This window comes from Meles meles, chromosome 5, assembly GCF_922984935.1.
Source record: "Meles meles chromosome 5, mMelMel3.1 paternal haplotype, whole genome shotgun sequence".
Classification (NCBI taxonomy): Eukaryota; Metazoa; Chordata; class Mammalia; order Carnivora; family Mustelidae; genus Meles; species Meles meles.
The window spans coordinates 150,291,389-150,309,110 of NC_060070.1; the positions used below are offsets into that span (position 1 = coordinate 150,291,389).

The 17,722-nt window shown below is 42.0% G+C and overlaps 1 long non-coding RNA gene across 2 annotated transcripts in view; it reads right to left on the bottom strand.

Annotated features, from left to right (window-relative positions):
• LOC123941419 overlaps positions 1 to 17,722 on the bottom strand; it is a 34,800-nt gene that overhangs the window by 7,798 nt on the left and 9,280 nt on the right. Inside the window, exons 2-3 of one of the 2 annotated variants that reach the window (XR_006818276.1) lie at positions 6,049 to 6,220; positions 4,162 to 4,280 (exon numbers count right to left, since the gene is read on the bottom strand). This is a non-coding gene — a long non-coding RNA (uncharacterized LOC123941419). Of the gene's footprint in view, positions 1 to 4,161; positions 4,281 to 6,048; positions 6,224 to 17,722 lie in introns of both variants that reach the window. The other variant, XR_006818275.1, reaches the window with a different exon arrangement.

Here is a 17,722-nt window from a genome sequence, read left to right on the forward strand (position 1 = left end):
CCTGACACAGAACCGTGGGCTACTCAGAGGAGAAGACAAGCAGGGGCGGTGCTGAGCATCAGCCCCACGCTTACTGATCAAGTGACCTTCACCTGGCTAAGCCTCTCTTACATGGGGGTGTCATGAGGACAAAATGGTATAATTTATAAAAAGGAGCATGAGGTCGTAAGCAGGGACAGGAGGCTCAGATCAGACGTGGCTTTGACGGTTCATTAGTACTGGTGTTAAAGTTTACCAGGAGCTTTTCCAGGGCTGGGCATCAGCATTTCCCCCTGGGGAAAGAGCACCCTAGTGCTGGTCAAGGCCAACTGTCATAAATGTCAGGTTCTTAAGTGACACAGAAGGGTTCGAAGATGGGCACCTTGGATTTATTATCTGGCCTGCACCGTTCCTGTACAACTATCTGCATCGTGCACTAAAACAGCAGACTGAGAAACTGGATGGCACTTTTTGGTCAGGATGAGGCTGCCCCTCATAAGACATGGGATCTGGATCTAGCTTCTCCTGGTGGAGGGGAAATGGCTTTTCTGACCCTTTGTTCTGGAGAAGAGCACACAGGAGACTAGGGGATGGAACTGAGAAACAGAGTAGAAAATGGGAAGGTCTGAGTGACTGATTAGCTGTGAGGATGAGGGAAAGGGAAGGGTGAAGGGTGACTCCTGTGTGTCTAGTGTGGCTCAAGGTCAGGGGTCAGTATTGCCAACAGTCCAGAAAAGAGGAAAGAGCAGTTCTAGAGACAGAAGAGGATATGCCATATTTTGAACAGGTTGAAAAGGAGGTACCACGGATTTGGAATCTGGGTGATGATAGATCTAGCGGGCAGCGGACGGTAAAGAATCACTGGTGTGACTGTTCTGTAGGGTGGGATGTACGGGTTTTGGAGTCATTAGCAGAGAAGTGGTAGCAGCCGACGAGGTCACCCAGTTAGAGACTCAAGAGGAAGAGTGAGTTGAACACAAAGCCCTGGAGGGAAACAAGCTTTTAGTGATGCCTGGAGAGAGGCCCCAAAAGAATGCAGAAGGATAGTCAGGAAGTGAAAAAGACAAGGGGTAGTGTCATAGGAGTGAAGAAAACACTCAAGGTCAAAAAGATGGACTGGGTGGCTCATTCAGTTAGGTGTCGGACTCTTGATTTCGGCTCAGGGTTGTGGGATCGAGTCCTGTGTTGGGCTCTGTGCTCGGCGCAGAGGCCGCTGGAGATTCTCCTTCCTTCTCCCTCCGTTCTTCCCCCACCCCACACTTTTTCTCTCTCCCCCAAATGAATGAATAAATATTTTTTAAAAGGGATGTATATGCATCCTTCTTCTGTACACGTCCAGGCCCAACTAAAATTTACACAGGTATGAACTGTCAGAGAACAGGAAGCAAAGCGAGTCACTGACAAGAAGGAGACTCCACCTGACTTGAACCTGGAGAGCAGGCTGAGGAGTGGCAAGCAAAGATAGTCTGCAGGACCCCGGAGCATGAGGGGAGGGTGTCCACACGTGCAGGGGGTAGAGGCGGGTTCCCAAGGACGACCGTGAGGACACACAGTGCAGAGTACGTCAAACAGCTGACCCCTTCCTGTGCTTCTGCACTGCTCGCACCACATACCTTCAGACAGTTCTCTGAGGAAATGGAATCAGTTTTGGGGGGAGAGCAAGGGCAGGTGGGATCCTTGTGATGGCCCCGAAGCAAGGAGCTCCACACTATGGTACTACAGAGACCCCCCAGCCTCACAGCTGTCTCCTCACCTCCAGACCTCACACCTGACCAAGGACAGCCTAGCCCATTTCACAGTCCCCTTTTTAAAAACTGAATTAACTTTCTGCTAAGTTGTCAATCTGGGTATCTCGCATAAAAACCCAGACTTCCAAGTTCTCTGGACAATTCAGAGCAGCTGGAGCTCCTCAGCATGGCCGCCTACCAACGAGGCACATGCTCTCCACAGCCCCACTCAGCTCTCCCGTGTACGGGATCTGCCGGGAGCCAGCTCTGAGCATCGAAGCAGGTAGTCCCTGCCTTTCAGGAAAGCCTGCTGGATGACAAGTGCTACACATACACAGAAAGATCATTCTGTGGTGAGCAACACCACACATGAGAAGCCGAAAGAGCAATGCCCTCTGGTGTCAGTGGACAGAGATCTGCCTGCCACATTCCAGGGCTCAGCTACACTGTCATGCGATGGAAGGCAGGGAAGTATTTCTGGTTTAGCTCCCGTGCACCCTTTCTGGGCAGTTACAAGCAGAGAGTCTGAAGCAAAGGCATCTTAGACGTGGATGGGGTCTGGAGGCAGATAAGGGATGTAGCAGGGTGAGTGACTTGCAGCCGACCTACAGGAGCCCGTCCGGACTGGGGCAGGAGGAGGAGGCTGACTACCGGAGCCGTGCATCTAAGGATAGAGGGAGAGGTGGTGAAATAGAAAATATACTTAGGAGTTTGAAAAACTCACGGTTAAAAAAAGGTAGCATGAGAGGGCTCCGGGCGGCAAGGAGAGGAGCTCATGCCAGGGCAGACCTAAGCAAACTTCGCCATAAGAAATTTCACTAAAATCCTGGCAGATAGGGGCACCCAGGTGGCTCAGTCAGTCAAGCGTCTGCCTTTAGCTCAGGTCAAGACCCCAGGGTCCTGGGATGGAGCCCCATGTCAGGCTCCCTGCTCTGTAGGGAGACTGCTTTTCCCTCTCCCACTCCTCCTGCTTGTGCTCTTGGGCACACTCTTTTTCGCAAATAAATAAAGTCTTGAAAAAATAAGTCCAGGCAGATAGAAGCAGCAAAAGCCACTTTACATAGTGCCAAGCATGTGGCAGTCCTGACAATTCAGCCCGCAGTACACTGACGTCTGCAACAGAGCTGCTGTTTGCCTCACCTGACGGATGCATTACGAAAAGCTGTGAAAAAGTGACTTTCAGTTAAATATTTCATATGAACTTGTGAGTCAAAAAAAAGTCCAAAGATGATCTCCTTTAAGGCTAACAGATACCTTAATGTACAGATCTGGTGCACCAGATTTGAGAAGCAATTCTGTGGCTAATATGTAGACCCTGGAGCTAGACCACTGAGGTCAGTCCTCCGCATCATCACTTGCCAGCTGGACAGCCTCAGGCAGGTTCCTGGACATCAGGGTGATGTCTTCATCCACAAGTGGGGAATATAGTGACACCATGTCCATAAAGTTGTTGTTGAATAAATGACATATAATTTTGTAAAGTGCTTTGAGCTATGTAAGTGTTTGTTAAATAAAACAATACATTGAATAGATCTATTTTGCTTAAAATGGGTGCTTCACGTATAGTTTTCCTATAGGTGAAAACCTGCTTTTTTAAAACCCAGAGAGCATGCAGTAGGTTATTGATTTTACTGAAGCTTTAGCCTAGGAGTCTCTTCAATGGCAAGTACTTGGCTTAACATCAAAATACAAGTCAAATTATTAAAATGTAGTTTACCGCTACAATTAGGTAGCATATATTTGTATGGCACGTGTACTAAATTCAAGAGCGGCCTGTATATCCTAATTTACCTAATGGTTGTTAAGTTACATTCGTATAGAATTGAAAATTACAATGCATGCTCACATAATTTATTAGTTATTTAACTATCGCGGGAAAAAATGGCAGAATGGGAATACGCCCCATGGAAGGAATAAAGAAACCAAGGTTCGGACAGGTGAACTCGGTCGCTCAAAGCCTGTGATCAGCAGGGATGGGGCACCAGTGCTAAGGTGGAAGCCCCAGAGCTCTTCCCTTCCACCATGGTGCCACAGGTGAGGGGTTTGCTCAGCACTGGAGCTCAACCAGACATCCGCAGCTGTACGCTGACTTAATGCTCTACAAATGCCCACTGGGTTCGGGGAAGGAGGTGCCGCTGGAGGCCAGGGAAAGGAGGTCCAGATGGAGGCTTGCAGGTCTGGAAAGCACTTAAGCAGCTCAGCTGTTTGGAAGCAAGCACTTAGAGTCTTTGCAACTAACTCAAAAAGAAGCAAGTATGGACTTGAGTTCATAATTATGTTTCCATATGGCCTCATTACTTAATGACAACTGTAATACAGTAAAGTAAGATGTTAACAATTCTCAGTACTATCCTTGCAGCTTTTCTCTAAAATCATTCTAAAATAAAAAGTGTATTCGGAAAGGTGGGAAGAAAGGAAGACCAGAAGGAGCACTGCCCCTGGACTTCCTACTTACTTCCTCATATGCGTGTTCCCAGCTCGTGCTTTCTTTTGGAAAGGATGAAGGTAGAAAGTCAACCAAATAGTCATATCCTCCAGGAAAAGGGCTGAAGTCCTCCTCTGTTTCAGTGATCTCTGCAAATGAGAAGATGGTAAAGGGAAGAAGCATTATCAACCTGGGGGTCAAGGTCTTTCAAAAATTCTAGGTTGTGTAAGACCCAAACTTCCTTAAATGATAGCAGTTACTTGCAGGTAAGATAATTCTTCCCCTCGGTCTCCCTCTCCTGAACTGATAACATTCAGATCCTAGCCTTCTATGCAAGCAAGCTGCAACATATCAATGACTTCAATCAAATTTACAGAGAAGATTACCATTATCTTGAGTGCTATTAGGAATGAAACACCAAATACCAGGGTAAGTTTGCAGATGACGGAAGAAATAGAATGTGCAATGTTTTTCATCATTAAATTGCAGCTGAACACACATAGTTTTGTTGAAAATTCCAAACATTTTCTCTTTTTCATACTAATTGTACAACAGAAAATATCATTTAGACCAATGTTTTCCAGGTCTCTGGATTTCAAAAAAACAATTTCCTAAAAAATATTTGGGAGCTAATACAAACACCTATGCAGTGTCTCTGAACAAAACAGGAGATTGGGGGCACAGATTCACCCCCCAGTCCCCTCCTTGTGTACCTGAAAATCCACGTATGACGTGTCTTCCCCACAAAAACCCACAAATAACATGCTGAAGCCTTGCTGATAACATAAAACGTTGATTAACACATGCTTTGTACGTTATATGTATTATATACTGTATCTTACAATAAAGTATAAGCTAGAAAGAACACGTTGAAAAAATACATTTACAGTACTGAACTGTTAAAACTCTGCTGGTACGTGCAGTTCAAACCTGTGCTGTTCCAGGCTCAGCTGTGTTTTATTTTGCCAGGTGAGGTCTTAAAATAATTATTTCATCTACTTATATGTCGTTAAGGGAAGAATGCTTTAACACCTCAAAAATAAAGGGGACCTAATCTCAGAATAATGACAATTCATCCCAAGAAAAGAAAGCTGACAGCTCTGTGACCACATCCATCAGCACACTCGAACTCATCTCACCACTGACCACAGACGGCACTGAGCCCCTGGGGGCAGGTGTTTGGGAATCCCTGCTTTCACAAACAGGAAGAACTGCCTGGTATTACTGTCCGAGAGTGGAAAAATTAACCTGGGAATAGTCCTCACTCTGAGGATTCCTGATCCTTGTCTCAAAGAGTGAATGCTGTCTGCTTCCTGATGCTGTCGGTAAGCTCTGCATCCCCTGCAGCAAACGAAGCCAGATCACCTCTACCGGTGAGCAGCTGCTTGCTCAGACTCTGCAGGCCCCTGGCCTGTTTCAGGCACCTCTTCCTCTCGCACCTCCTCACTCTTAGTACTTACTTTGCTCCTGGATACACCTGCAGCTTCAGTGACCAGGCTGTAACCCGAGCCACTAGGCTTGTGAGCTCCGTGTGCACTTGTTGGAGCTAATTTGTGCAGTTTGGTTCTTGCCACAGCTGCTGATAAGAGGTGCCTGCTTCTGGGCCACCCTGCTCCAGGTCACGGCCGCAGCAGGTGGGGGACACCTTCCAGCCCCACGGTGTGAAGAGTTCTTTCTGCCATGCTGAACAAAACACCCACAGAAACACAACGTGGTGATGTGAGGGAACTGAGCTGGACTTGAGGGAACAGTGCCGAGATTTTCAACAAGGGATTGTTTATCTCATGATCACATCTGCTCCGTGAAGCAGTTGGTAGGACTTGATGCTCTTGAGAGACAAACTGGAATACTACAGGAGAATTTCATGTTGCCATAATACAAGAAATCAATGACAAATAAATTATACTCATGACATACCCTGAGAACTGGGTTAAAATCCTTAAATCCTGCCCAAGTGAAGTACTCTTTTATCCAGGATGAGTGAGGAAATATTTCATCTCCCACAGCAGCATTCATCTCCTAGAGATACGGTCCAAAGTCCTAGGAATCCGTGTAAATTCTGGTCCTGTCTGGAGGCTCAATGATGCCCCTGCTTGAAGACACAAAGGTGCTTGTTAGTCGTACTGTGACAATGTTCATTCCCTGGTGACTGATGACTGTATTACAGTTATGCAAGATGTTAACATTAGGGAAAGTCTGGGGAATCTTTCTATTTTTTGCAGCTTTTCTGTAAGTCTAAAAATATTTAAAAATTACAAATTACAGGGGCGCCTGGGTGGCTCAGTGGGTTAAAGCCTCTGCCTTCAGCTCAGGTCATGATCCCAGCGTCCTGGGATCGAGCCCCGCATAGGGCTCTCTGCTTGGCAGGGAGCCTGCTTCCTCCTCTCTCTCTCTCTCTCTGCCTGCTTCTCTGCCTACTTGTGATCTCTGTCTGTTAAATAAATAAAATCTTTAAAAAAATTACAAATTACATTAAAAAATTTTTTTTAATCACTGGATTCCCTCTTTAGTGCTGGCAGGAAACCTGGGGCTATGGAAGCTCTGTGGCCACATACATATGCACTAAAGAGATTTTTTCCTGTAGGAGCTGGAAAGGTAATGAAATTTATGGGAGAAGAAAGCCAAGATCTCCAGACTTCAGGGGCAGCTCCCTCCTGCACCCACATGAGCAGGGGCCCTAGATGTCTGTTTCATGCTCAGGAAGCATATTACCCGAGCATGTGTGACCCTGTTTTGTCTTGTTTTTTAAAGATTTTATTTATATATTTGAAGGAGAGAGATCACAGGTAGGCAGAGAGAGAGAGAGAGAGGAGGAAGCAGGCTCCCCGCCAAGAAGAGAGCCCGATGCGGGACTCAATCCCAGGACTCTAGGATCATGACCTGAGCCGAAGGCAGAGGCTTAACCCACTGAGCCACCCAGGCGCACCCCTGTTTTGTATGCCTTTGCCTATCCAAGTACAAAGTGGCCAAAGTGCACTTTGCAAAGTGCCAAGTGTAAGTGCAAAGGAAATCATAGATGACCGATGGCAAGGGCATAACCGACATGCCAGGTGGCTTTGACGAGGCACCCCGTCAGAGCGTGGGGATCCAAAGGAAGGATTCCACAGCGGCTTTGAATCTGCACCTTGATCTTGGGGTTTACAACCTCCTGAGAAGTAAATTTCTATTGTTTTTAAGCACAAAAAAAAATTTTTTTAATAAAAGTCCCCTCAAAACCATCAAAAGTCTACCAATGATAAAAGTGCACACATCCTCAGTTAAACCCCCTCCTGAGACCTAGTCTCTGTGCTGCCACCGATCAGAGCTGAGCATCTCCCGCATTCAATTCCAAACCACAACCTTTCTGGACATCAACATTCCAATGTCATATGGGAAGGGGGTGGTGGTGAATTGGGGCAGAAAAGTGGAGATCCAGAGATAAGGCTTTGTCACTGTGTTTCATCGGACACGGGTTATGTAGACAGACAATTTTGGTAAAGGGAATTTCACTTTCTTGAGCTACAACCTGGTTACTTAGACTGGATAATTTTAGTCAGACAGACAAATACAAAGCATATACAAACATTTGTATTTCTACAGCATCAGGGTGACTTACATTATCTATGACCCGGGAATCCACTCTACAGACCTGAGTCAAGATGTCATTCCACCCACAGATGTGAGCAGCTTTTCCCCTTCCTACTCGCGCTAAAGTCCTCCGCCGATGTCCTCCCACGGGGAAGGACGTGGAAGTAGGGCCTCCACTACCTCTCATCTCCAGATGGTTCGCTAAATGGTCTCCCTGCTTCCAGTCTCATCTCCAAACCATGACACCATCAGATTACTCTTCCTAAACCATAATGTGTGGTATTCACAAAATTGTCACTTCCTGATTCTTCTCTGTCTCCCTCTAAGATAATAATAAAACCAGTACCGAGTGGCTCCCCAGACGTGTACTGTGAGTACTGAGAGCAACATGTGCCCATTATGTACACACAGAAGAGTGGCTTGCGATGACTTTAAAAGGCAGCATATTAAGTAGCCAAGTGTCATGTAATCAAGTAACCACCACATCTGGTTCCTCTCCAAGTACTTGCGAGTTCAACCTCTTTAACACCTCTTAAATCTGAATTCTCTTCTCAATCCGCACTGTCACTCACGCCTTCCTAGATTCCTGTGATGGTTCTCAAACTGGTCTCCAGAATCCACATTTCCCTTCCTACCGCACAGACACACAACCGAACCTCCTCAGTACACCTCTGACCACATCCTTGTTCCTCATCGGACTCTTTCATTTTGCTCCTCATCCCTTCTGGATAAAATCTAAGCCATGTGTGGGGCACACCCACCATGCAGTCCACTGTCTGCCTTGCTGGCTTCTCCCGTGCATGCCGGCTGTGATTCCTATCCTGTGCTGTCCTCTCTCAGCTCAGCATCTCTCTGTCTCTGCTGGTCAGTGTCCACTCATACTTCAAACTGAGCTCCATAGTCTCACCCAGTCATCCTTCTCTGACCCCCATCTGTTTCCCATTGCCTCCGGAACACACAGGTATCATAACACTTAGCATTCTGTATTATAATTGTTTTTCTCTTCCAGTAGACAGACTGTAACTCTGAAGACAATCATTTCATCTCTGTTTCTCTAGAATTTATAGTGCTGCTCAATAAATGACAAATGAATCCATAATAAGTAACATTCATCTCAAGGAATTATTATTATTATTTTTTTTTTAAAGATTTTATTTATTTGACAGAGAGAGATCACAGGTAGATAGAGAGGCAGGCAGAGAGAGAGAGAGAGGGAAGCAGGCTCCCCACCAAGCAGAGAGCCCGATGCGGGACTCCATCCCAGGACCTGAGATCATGACCTGAGCCGAAGGCAGCGGCTTAACCCACTGAGCCACCCAGGCGCCCCAAGGAATTATTTTTTAATCGCAGGTCAGTCTTTCCAAAAGGATTATTAGGATCCTATGAAGGATCCTATATATATAGATCCTATGAAGGATCCTATATATATATGACATTATATAATGTCAACGAGGCTAAAAGAAAGGAAACACACCAGCCATCCGATGTAGTAATTAAACACATGTAGGTACATCAGAGAACATAGAACTTCAAAGTGAAAACAGTCATGCTTTAATGATGAGACAAACAAAGCCTATAGAAGTCAATTAATTGCTTCTAATAAGTGGTAGCAGGAGAACCTGAATTCCACAGACATGATTTCTTCTACGGTGCTGCCTCTAACCGATGGGAAATTATGGCCAGTCCTTACGGGATATCATTACAAAAACTTATCTTGAGGACCGGTTTATTATCCCATAAATTTATAATGAGTTTGTAATATCCAACAAATACAGATAAGTAAACTATTACAATAATTTCCTCCCGAGTACAATGACATGTGCATTCCCTGTCTGCAGAAAGGCAGTCCCTGCTCTTTGTTCACAAAGTACTCCTGGGAGGGGTGAGAAAGAAGATCATCACGAAGCAGATGGTACTGGTACTTGCTCATAAAGACAATATGACAGAGGCTGAGTCACCGCATGTACTCAGGATAAAATAAATTCTGTATGTAATTACAGAATCTTATAAAAGCAAAATTAAAATACCTATAGGATCTTAACATTTCAAATAATAAAACTATGCTTCCCATATGAAAAAATGGATAGATCATCCATATTGTTTTCCTAAGGGGTTATGAGTTCTATGAATTATGCAGCCTGATTGCATCCCAAGTATGGCTTACACAAATATGCTAGCTTTAACTACCATGGCTGAAGGTGTTAAGACAACTATTTGCTTTCATTTGTTTTTTTTTAATTTAAAAAAATCCATTTACATTCCATAATCGCACTTTTTGCGAATGGCTCTACGAATTTTAACACATGTAGAGTTTTGTGCAACCACCACCACAATGCCTGTACAAAGCTGTTCCATCACCCCCAAAACTCTCTCATGTTGCCCCATTTCAGTCAAACCCTCCCCCAGCCCAACCCATGACAACCACTGATCTGTTCTCCACCCCTACAGTTCTGTCTTTTCCAGAATGCCATAATAATAGAATCAAATAATATGTCACCTTTTGAAAGTCTTCCTTCACTTAGGACGATGTCTCTGAGATTTATCCAGGCTGTTGTATGTAACAATATTTACTTTTTTTTTTCATTTTATTTATTTTTTCAGTGTAACAGTATTCATTCTTTTTGCACAACACCCAGTGCTCCATGCAAAACATGCCCTCCCCATTACCCACCACCTGTTCCCCCAACCTCCCACCCCTGACCCTTCAAAACCCTCAGGTTGCCCCAACCTCCCACCCCTGACCCTTCAAAACCCTCAGGTTGTTTTTCAGAGTACATAGTCTCTTATGGTTCGCCTCCCCTCCCCAATGTCCATAGCCCGCTCCCCCTCTCCCAATCCCACCTCCCCCCAGCAACCCCCAGTTTGTTTTGTGAGATTAAGAGTCATTTATGGTTTGTCTCCCTCCCAATCCCATCTTGTTTCATTTACTCTTCTCCTATCCCCCTACCCCCCCATGTTGCTTCTCCATGTCCTCATATCAGGGAGATCATATGATAGTTGTCTTTCTCCGATTGACTTATTTCACTAAGCATGATACGCTCTAGTTCCATCCACGTCGTCGCAAATGGCAAGATTTCATTTCTTTTGATGGCTGCATAGTATTCCATTGTGTATATATACCACATCTTCTTTATCCATTCATCTGTTGATGGACATCTAGGTTCTTTCCATAGTCTGGCTATTGTAGACATTGCTGCTATAAACATTCGGGTACACGTGCCCCTTCGGATCACTATGTTTGTATCTTTAGGGTAAATACCCAGTAGTGCAATTGCTGGGTCATAGGGTAGTTCTATTTTCAACATTTTGAGGAACCTCCATGCTGTTTTCCAGAGTGGTTGCACCAGCTTGCATTCCCACCAACAGTGGAGGAGGGTTCCCCTTTCTCCACATCCTCGCCAGCATCTGTCATTTCCTGACTTGTTAATTTTAGCCATTCTGACTGGTGTGAGGTGATATCTCATTGTGGTTTTGATTTGTATTTCCCTGATGCCGAGTGACGTGGAGCACTTTTTCATGTGTCTGTTGGCCATCTGGATGTCTTCTTTGCAGAAATGTCTGTTCATGTCCTCTGCCCATTTCTTGATTGGATTGTTTGTTCTTTGGGTGTTGAGTTTGCTAAGTTCCTTATAGATTTTGGATACTAGCCCTTTATCTGATATGTCGTTTGCAAATATCTTCTCCCATTCTGTCAGTTGTCTTTTGGTTTTGTTAACTGTTTCCTTTGCTGTGCAAAAGCTTTTGATCTTGATGAAATCCCAATAGTTCATTTTTGCCCTTGCTTCCCTTGCCTTTGCCGTTGTTCCTAGGAAGATGTTGCTACGGTTGAGGTCGAAGAGGTTGCTGCCTGCATTCTCCTCAAGGATTTTGATGGATTCCTTTCTCACATTGAGGTCCTTCATCCATTTGGAGTCTATTTTCGTGTGTGGTGTAAGGAAGTGGTCCAATTTCATTTTTCTGCATGTGGCTGTCCAATTTTCCCAGCACCATTTATTGAAGAGGCTGTCTTTTTTCCATTGGACATTCTTTCCTGCTTTGTCGAAGATGAGTTGACCATAGAGTTGAGGGTCGATTTCTGGGCTCTCTATTCTGTTCCACGGATCTATGTGTCTGTTTTTGTGCCAGTACCATGCTGTCTTGATGATGACAGCTTTGTAATAGAGCTTGAAGTCCGGAATTGTGATGCCACCAACTTTGGCTTTGTTCTTCAATATTCCTTTGGCTATTCGAGGTCTTTTCTGTTTCCATATAAATTTTAGGATTATTTGTTCCATTTCTTTGAAACAAATGGATGGTATTTTGATAGGGATTGCATTAAATGTGTAGATTGCTTTAGGTAGCATAGACATTTTCACAATATTTATTCTTCCAATCCAGGAGCATGGAACATTTTTCCATTTTTTTGTGTCTTCCTCAATTTCTTTCATGAGTACTTTATAATTTTCTGTGTATAGATTCTTAGTCTCTTTGGTTAGGTTTATTCCTAGGTATCTTATAGTTTTGGGTTCAATTGTAAATGGGATTGACTCCTTAATTTCTCTTTCTTCAGTCTTGTTGTTGGTGTACAGAAATGCAACTGATTTCTGTGCATTGATTTTATATCCTGACACTTTACTGAATTCCTGTACAAGTTCTAGCAGTTTTGGAGTGGAGTCTTTTGGGTTTTCCACATATAGTATCATATCATCTGCGAAGAGTGATAGTTTGACTTCTTCTTTACCAATTTGGATGCCTTTAATTTCTTTTTGTTGTCTGATTGCTGAGGCTAGGACTTCTAGTACTATGTTGAATAGCAGTGGTGATAATGGACATCCCTGCCGTGTTCCTGACCTTAACGGAAAAGCTTTCAGTTTTTCTCCATTGAGAATGATATTTGCGGTGGGTTTTTCATAGATGGCTTTGATAATATTGAGGTATGTGCCCTCTATCCCCACACTTTGAAGAGTTTTGATCAGGAAGGGATGCTGTACTTTGTCAAATGCTTTTTCAGCATCTATGGAGAGTATCATATGGTTCTTGTTCTTTCTTTTATTAATGTGTTCTATCACATTGATTGATTTGCGGATGTTGAACCAACCCTGCAGCCCTGGAATAAATCCCACTTGATCGTGGTGAATAATCCTTTTAATGTACTGTTGAATCCTATTGGCTAGTATTTTGGCGAGAATTTTTGCATCTGTGTTCATCAAGGATATTGGTCTGTAGTTCTCTTTTTTGGTGGGATCCTTGTCTGGTTTTGGGATCAAGGTGATGCTGGCCTCATAAAATGAGTTTGGAAGTTTTCCTTCCGTTTCTATTTTTTGGAACAGTTTCAAGAGAATAGGAATTAGTTCTTCTTTAAATGTTTGGTAGAATTCCCCTGGGAAGCCGTCTGGCCCTGGGCTTTTGTTTGTTTGGAGATTTTTGATGACTGTTTTCAATCTCCTTACTGGTTATGGGCCTGTTCAGGTTTTCTATTTCTTCCTGGTTCAGTTGTGGTAGTTTATATGTCTCTAGGAATGCATCCATTTCTTCCAGATTGTCCAATTTGTTGGCGTAGAGTTGCTCATAGTATGTTCTTATAATTGTCTGTATTTCTTTGGTGTTAGTTGTGATCTCTCCTCTTTCATTCATGATTTTATTCATTTGGGTCCTTTCTCTTTTCTTTTTGATGAGTCTGGCCAGGGGTTTATCAATCTTATTGATTCTTTCAAAGAACCAGCTCCTAGTTTCATTGATTTTTTCTATTGTTTGTTTGGTTTCTATTTCATTGATTTCTGCTCTGATCTTTATGATTTCTCTTCTCCTGCTGGGTTTAGGGTTTCTTTCTTGTTCTTTCTCCAGCTCCTTTACGTGTAGGGTTAGGTTGTGTACTTGAGACCTTTCTTGTTTCTTGAGAAAGGCTTGTACTGCTATATATTTTCCTCTCAGGACTGCCTTTGCTGTGTCCCACAGATTTTGAACTGTTGTGTTTTCATTATCATTTGTTTCCATGAATTTTTTCAATTCTTCTTTAATTTCCTGGTTAACCCATTCATTCTTTAGAAGGATGCTGTTTAGTCTCCATGTATTTGGGTTCTTTCCAGCTTTCCTCTTGTGATTGAGTTCTAGCTTCAGAGCATTGTGGTCTGAAAATATGCAGGGAATAATCCTAATCTTTTGATACCGGTTGAGACCTGATTTGTGACCCAGGATGTGATCTATTCTGGAGAAGGTTCCATGTGCACTAGAGAAGAATGTGTATTCTGTTGCTTTGGGATGAAATGTTCTGAATATATCTGTGATGTCCATCTGGTCCAGTGTGTCATTTAAGGCCTTTATTTCCTTGTTGATCTTTTGCTTGGATGATCTGTCCATTTCAGTGAGGGGAGTGTTAAAGTCCCCTACTATTATTGTATTATTATTGATGTGAAATATTTACTTTTTATTGTCTTCCATGGCCTACACATATCATGGTCTGTTCATCCATTCACCCGTTGACTAATGTTTGAGTTGATGTGGTAATTATGACTAGGGCTGCTATTAATATCTGTGTACAGTTCTGGTGTGAATAAAAGTTTAATTTCTCTAGGTCAAATACCCAAGAATGGAATTCCTGGGTCATATGATAAATGCGTATTTAAAGAAACAGTCAAACTGTTTTCCACACCATTTTGAATTCCCAACAATTTGTGAGAGGTCCTATTCGTATGTGTCCTTATCATAACTGGATATTGCCAATTTTTCAAAGCTTTGTTATTTCACTGTGGTTTTAATCAATCTGCATTTCCTAATGGCTACTGATATGAGCACATCATTTTTTTTTTTTTAAAGATTTTATTTATTTATTTGACAGATAGAGATCACAAGTAGGGAGAGAGGCAGGCAGAGAGAGAGAGAGGAGGAAGCAGGCTCCCCGCCAAGCAGAGAGCCCGACGCGGGACTCGATCCCAGGACCTCGAGATCATGACCCGAGCTGAAGGCAGCAGCTTAAACCACTGAGCCACCCAGGCGCCCCTGAGCACATCATTTCTTATCTTTCTTTGCATCTGTATTTCTTCATTGGTGAAGCACATATCCAAATGTTTTGCCCAGCTATTACTGAGCTGTTGTTTCCTGATACTGATTTTTGAGAGATCATTATAATTTCTGATACAAGCAGTTAGTCAGATATTTGATTTGCAAGTATTTTCTCACAGTCTTTAGTTTGTCTTTTTATTTTCTTAACAGTGTCTTGCACAGAGAACAAAACATTTTTTGACAAAGTCTAATACATTAAACTTTTCTCTATGGATTATGCTCTTGGTGTTATATATATAAAAGAAGGTTTTCCCTAACTGAACATTATGAGATTTTCTCCTACACTTTCCTCTAAAATTTTATTGTTTTACATTTACATTTAGGTCTTTGATCCATTTTGGCTGATTTTTTGGTATACAATGTGAGGTCTAAATAGAGATTCATTTTTTTGCATATGAAGGTCCAATTGCTCTAATAATGTTTATTGAAAAACTATCTTTTTTCTGTTGAATTGTTTTTGCACCTTTGTCAGAAATCAATTGTTTATACTTGTGAGGATCTATTTCTGGATTCTCTACTCTGTTCCATTGATCTAGTGTTTATCCTTTTGTCGATATCATGTTGTCTTGATTACTGTAGCTTTATACCACATCTTAAAATACAGTATGTGATCCTTCCAAGTTTATTCTTTTTCAAAATTGTTTTGGGTATTCTAGTTCCTTTGTTTTTCCTTATAAATCTTATAGTTAGGCTGTCTATATGTACAAAAATTCTGCCAGGATTTTGCTGGGCATTGTGTTGAACCTATAGATGTATTTAGAGATAATTAAATACTAATTATAACCACACTCTCTTAACCAATAAATCAAAGAAATTACAAGAGAAATGAGAAAATAGTGATAAAATGAAAACAAAAACTCAACATATAAAACCCATGGAATGTAGTAAAGGCCATGTTCAAAGGAAAATTGATAGCTCTAACTTTTATATTAAAAAAGGAGAGAGATCAATAGTGAGAATCAATGAAACCAAAAGTTGGTTCTTTGAAAAGATCAACAAAACTGACAACCTTTGGCTAGAAAAAGAATAAAAAAAGACAGAGAAACCTAAAATCATAAACAAAACAGGGACATAACTACCCACATTACAGAAATAAAAACAATTATAAAACTATGAACAATTATACAATAACAAATTTAAAAACTTAGTGGAATAGACAAATTCCCAGGAACAAACAAATTGCTTAAACCAACTTAAGAAGAAAAGAGAAAACATCATCATTCTCAAACTCTCCCAAAACATAGAGAGAAACACTTCCTAATTCATGCTGAGGTCAATATTACCCTGATACCAAAGCCAGGTAGGTGAAGGGGATCAAGAGGCATAAACTTCCAGCTGTTAAAAAAAAGTCATACCAATGAGAAGTAGAGCACAGGCTGTATAGTAAATAATATGGTAATAATGTTGTATGATGGGGCGCCTGGATGGCTCAGTGGGTTAAGCCGCTGCCTTCGGCTCAGGTCATGATCTCAGGGTCCTGGGATCGAGTCCCGCATCGGGCTCTCTGCTCGGCAGGGAGCCTGCTTCCCTCTCTCTCTCTCTCTGCCTACCTCTCTGCCTATTGTGATCTCTCTCTCTCTCGCTGTCAAATAAATAAATAAAATCTTTAAAAAAAAATAATGTTGTATGATGACAGATGATAACTGCACTCATCTTGGTGAGCCCTGAATAATGTACAGAACACCTGAGACTAATATAACGTACGTCAACTATTCTTCAAAAAGATGTTACAATAAAAGAAAATTATAGACCAGTATTCCTTATGAACACAGATGTAAAAACCCTCAACAAAATATCAGCAAAAAATATTCAATGGTATATTAAAATGATTATACACTGGGTGGGAATTATCAGGAATGCAAAAGAGTGGTTCAACATAAAGCAATCAATAAGTAAATTTGACCACATTAATAAAATAAAGGAGGAGAAACATAATCATCTCAAATGATGCAGAAAAGGCATTTTACAAAATTCAATATCCCTTCATGATAAACACACACAGGAAAGTAGGAATAAAAGGAAATCTCAACATGATAAAGGCTATTTACGAAAAATCCATAGGTAACTTCATGCTCTGTGGTGAAAGAATGACAGATTTCCTCCTAAGATCATGAAAAAGACAAGGATGCTTGCCTTCACCACTGCTATTAAAAATTGTACTGTAAGCTCTAATCCAAGAAAGTAGGCAAGGAAAAGAAATAAAAGGCATTTAATTGGAAAAAAGTAGTAAACCCTCTCTATTTGCAAATGACATGACCCTATATGTAGAAAACCAAAGAATACACAAGAAAGCTAATAAATTAAGTAAATTAAGCAAAGTGGCAAGGTATAAGATCAACAAACAAAAATCAGTTGTTTCTAAAAACCAGTAAAGAGCAATCAAAAAAAGGAAATTGAGAAAACAATTCCATTTACAATAACATCCAGAAGAACAAAATACCTAGGAACAAAATTATCCAAAGAGGTAAAAGATTTATACCCTGAAAACTATAAAACATAGCTAAAGAGGGTGCCTGGGTGGCTCAGTGGGTTAAAGCCTCTGCCTTCAGTTCAGGTCATGATCCCAGCGTTCTGGGATCAAGCCCCGCATCGGGCTCTCTGCTCAGTGGGGAGCCTGCTTCCTCCCCTCTCTGTCTCTCTGCCTGCTTCTCCACCTACTTGTGATCTCTGTCTGTCAAATAAACAAATAAATAAATCTTAAAAACAAAAACCAAAAAACAAAACATTGCTAAAGAAGTTAGAGAAGAACTAAATACAAGACCTCCCATGTCCATGGATTGGAAGATTTATTATTTTTAAGATCTCAATACTCCTCTAAACAATCTTATATAGAGAACAATAGAACAGAATTAAGAGTCCAGAAATGAACTCAATATATTCACAGGTAACTGATTTTTGACAAGGGTGCCCATATCTTTCAACACAGAGAGAAATGTCTCCAACAGATGATCTTGGGACAATTGGATTTCCACATGCAAAAAATGAA